The sequence below is a fragment of the Gigantopelta aegis genome, chromosome 1, assembly GCF_016097555.1.
Source record: "Gigantopelta aegis isolate Gae_Host chromosome 1, Gae_host_genome, whole genome shotgun sequence".
Taxonomy (NCBI): domain Eukaryota; kingdom Metazoa; phylum Mollusca; class Gastropoda; order Neomphalida; family Peltospiridae; genus Gigantopelta; species Gigantopelta aegis.
The window spans coordinates 13,105,614-13,110,146 of NC_054699.1; positions in this window are offsets into that span (position 1 = coordinate 13,105,614).

The window sequence follows — 4,533 nt, forward strand, 5'->3', positions numbered from 1 at the left end:
TTATTAAATCAATAATTTATTTATTGTTATTTATTTATTATAATTAGTAATATTATTCAGTAATTTATTATCATATTATTATTTATCAATTAAGTATTAATTAATTGTATGATATTATTTAGTTTAATTATTTTTTAATTGATTTTTTTAAAATATTAATTAATTAGTGTATTTATTATTATTTAGTTTATATTATTATTAGTGTTATTAAATGTGATATTCCATTAAATATCGTATATTGTGGAAGAAACCCGTGAACCTGCGACGAATAATTGTAAACATATTCCTATTCTGCCGACAGTTTTCAATCACATTTTTAATGTGCTTATAATGGCCGGCAGGAATATTCGAAATTATGTTCGTAACTGAAAATTTAATTAATGCAGGATTACTATTTGGACAAACTGTCTATTTATACGCAAAACGTAACTCGAGAAGTTTTCTTTATACAGTAAGTATTTATATTCCATGATTTTATCGATTCCGCCTGAAATCTGGGCGGAAAATGTATGCTTGTTTCGGCCATTAAAGTTGTAAACATCGGAGGTCCAATACATGTCAAAATGTTAAACAACGGACCGTAGAGGTTTACCTTGGTGAACTACTGTGGCAGGCGCGCGTACGTGCGTGCCTGTGTGCGTGTGTGTGTTTGCGTGAATCTATGTGCATTTTGATATCACATCTCTAAATGTCAAAATATAAAAAAATAAGAATTTAAATATTGTGTTTTTACCCTTTGTGCTTAGCCTGCGCTAATGGATACTGGGGACAGTCTTGCAGTAACAGATGTGGTCACTGTAAATGGTCTTCCTGTGACAAACAAACTGGAAGTTGTCAGTGTCTGACTGGATGGGCTTCACCTGCTTGCACATGTAAGTATTGGTTGCTGATAAAAGGCACGTGATAGGTGGCACGTGATAGTTAACACGGTATTGTGCAATTCTTCTAACGTTTGATCTTGTTTTAGCAATCCCCAAGATGTTTGTTCTTACTTTTCCGTCTTTGGACAATATTGGCGATACTCAGTTATCCTACATAAAATGTATTTGTCTTTTGTTTTATTGCAGCTTGTGCAGATGGTTTTGGGGGTCAATCTTGCTCTAACAAATGTGGTCACTGTAGTGGATCTCTATGTGACAAACAGACTGGACACTGCACGTGCCACTCAGGATGGGCCCCACCGAGATGTACAGGTATATACTCGTTATTGTGTGTGTGTGTGTGTGTGTGTGTGTGTGTGTGTGTGTGTGTGTGTGTGTGTGTGTGTATCTTGACCATCAACAACACTATCAAACATTCAATAGTATTGGGTGTTTTAAGTTGAAGGTTCAATAACGTATTAGACTGCTTACAAATGTGCTACAGATTTTGATTGAAATTGTCTCCAAAACATCGTCGCTGATGTAAAACAAAATATTTTATATGTTTTGTTTTGTTTTTTTCAGGAGTCAAAAACACGTTTTGTTACAACCCAATTCAGTGTAACAAATGGCTCTTAAGAACCATAGCATAAAGGCAAAATGGTTTATATCCATGTTTTAGTTCTTAAAAGTTATTTCTCACAATGAATCGGTTTGTAATGAAACAACTACTGAAACTCCCTAGAGGTACTAGGTTTGCTTAATTCAGCAACGATAAGCATTTCATTATGTTTTTCATTTTATGGAAACGTGTTTTGTTTTGTTCTTTCTTTCTTTTTTCAGCGTGCGTGCGTGGACTATGGGGACAGTCTTGTAGTAAAAAAAATGTGGTCATTGTAAAGGATCTTCCTGTGATAAACAGACTGGAATTTGTCAATGTCAAACTGGATGGGCTCCGCCGAGGTGTACATGTAAGTATTAAGTATTGCTAATGTTATTACTACACATATTGGATACACTTAGCGTGGATTTCACAACGGCTAACAAAACAAACCCACCCCAAAAACCTGCTATATTGTTTTCAAATATATCCTTAATTTCCGAAAGTAAGGTTCGACACTCTTTCGAACAATAATTTACTCTGCATAAAGTTAAATATATTGTATAGTTCACTAGCCAAAAGTAAGCTGATGTTATGCTATATAACGTATGAATGTATCCAGCAATTGTATAGATACGAAGTGTGTGCTAGAACGGAACAAAGTGCGGGTTCAGCGAATGGATGTTTTGTTAAGTGTTGTTGCTTTTTTAAAATTAATATTGCTAATATTAATGTTGTTGTTACTACTACTAATAGTAGTTGTAGTAGTAATAGTAGTAGTAGTAGTAGTGGTGGTAATATTAATAGTAGTGGTAGTTTTTTGTGTTATTGTTATTGTTATTGTTATTATAATATTAGTGTTGCTATTATTATTATTATTATTATTATACAAATAGTATTTTTGTCTCTAGTCGAGTCGTGTTTCTTTCAGGTATCTATCTTTCTGGTTGTCAGAACAAACCGAACAATCACACAAAAAATGTAGGCGGTACAAAGTTTGAACGCTTCCATTTGAAACGTGTCTAAGGAGTGGTGTTTCTGCTAATATTTAAAACAATAAATACTGAAATATTTATTTTGACTTTACAATTGTTGCAATAATGGCAGGTTTCAGCAAAATCACCGGACAAACAGATAAATAAGCAAAAAGAAAACAAAATAAAATAAAATATATTTGTTAATATCTTTGAAAACGTTGCTGTTGACTCTTTCAAATAAATAAACACAAATATGGTTTTAATTAACTGTTAACGTCAACTTTCAAAAATACGTAAGTAAACTCAAATACAAGTTAAAAATAAACTACGTTAAAATGTAGAATGTTGCAGGAGAGAGAGAGAGAGAGAGAGAGAGAGAGAGAGAGAGAGAGAGAGAGAGAGAGAGAGAGAGAGAGAGAGAGAGAGAGAGAGTGAGAGTGAGTGCGTGAGTGAGTGAGTGAGTGAGAGAGAGAGAGAGAGAGAGAGAGAGAGAGAGAGAGAGAGACACACACAAAACATTAACCCTTAAGATATTTAATTTAGAAACCATTACTCCTCAAACTTAATCATGTTCATGGGTGCAATACCTCTCGGTCTCTTGCCTCTAATTCTGATTATTTTGAGGGGTGCGATTTCCCCCTCTGCATTTTATGGTGTGTGATCTCCCCCCCCCCCCCCCCCCCCCCCCGTAAGCATTTTGGTGAGTGCGATTTTTAGCACTCCTGGGGTTTTGAAAAACGAAGGTCTGTATATGTTTATTTGAATATTATTTGGGCAATTCCCATTCAAGAGATGTCATCCCCATCAAGATTGGGCCAGTGGTTACTTACATGTATTTATGGACGTTCAAATATATGGCCCCCGCCCAATTTTGGTGATTTTTGCAAAAATGGGCGGGCTGTAGCATCCAAACCGCTGGTCCGATTGAGCTCATCTTCGACAATTAAGTTTTTGCAGCCACAACCACCCTAGAAACAAAATTCCAGACAAATATTAGGGGGTGAGGTTAAAAATTCCTCTTTTGGGGGGTGATTTGACATGGAATGACCCTTAAGGACTACATTATATTTTACATAGTACTTTACACGAAAAATGTTTTCATCATGATGGCCTTAAACGCACTAGCCCTCACCGGTTAAGTGTGTGTGGAGGGGGGGGGGGGGGGGGAGGCGGCAGTGATCTCGGTCAGAGACGTCTACGGGGTCCAATGAAGGTTCACGCACGCTATAATGGGCACATACCTCAATTTGTTTTCTTATTTTAGTAAGAGTTATAGTAAGAGAGCAGGTAGGTATGGTGGCCTTACATCTGCCCATTAAGTCCTTCCAAACTCGCTCCGGTTTGAGAGCCGGTATCGGGATACGAACCCAGTACCTACCAGACTGAAGTCTGATGTCTTAGAGCATTGCACTATCTAGGCCAGTTATACGCACGATACATATATAAGCTGTCACTGCTTACGTGTTGGTTGAGCTGTTAGTTTTATGGATGACAGGTATTCGATTGATGAGCGCCATGGTTTTCTTGTTTTGTTGTGTTTTATTTCGCATCTTTCAGTTTATAACATATCTCGTTGAGTTGCAGAGCTGCGATATTTCATTCAATGAACAAAAATCCCCAAACCGCTAACTGCAGTACTACACAACGCGAGATATTATCTACACCAAGGCTACAACATTTTGTAATCGTTGTAACATATAGCGGAAGCAACTGCAAGTGGAACTGCAACGCCAAATGTACTTACTGCAGATAGCTGTCGCTCAAATGGCTTTAAACATGCCATTTTCAGACAGTGATCAGTTGATATTTTTTGGAGATTTACAACCTAAACATTATTATTTAGAAGAGTTAAATTACTTTTAGATGTTAATTAATAAATTGTGAACTTTAGCGTTGAGCGCCGTCACTGAACACATCACTGGGACTATTGCCGCTGGGGTTCTTTTTGTGTTGCGTGCATGGAAGGGAAATGTCGTCTGGAGGTAGACAGTAGGTGCGAGCACAGGTTTTCATTTCAATACCCACTCGACTGTGTGTCGTTACTGCAGCGACATGATGTCACATCACACATTTAGGTCAGCTATAGATACACTCG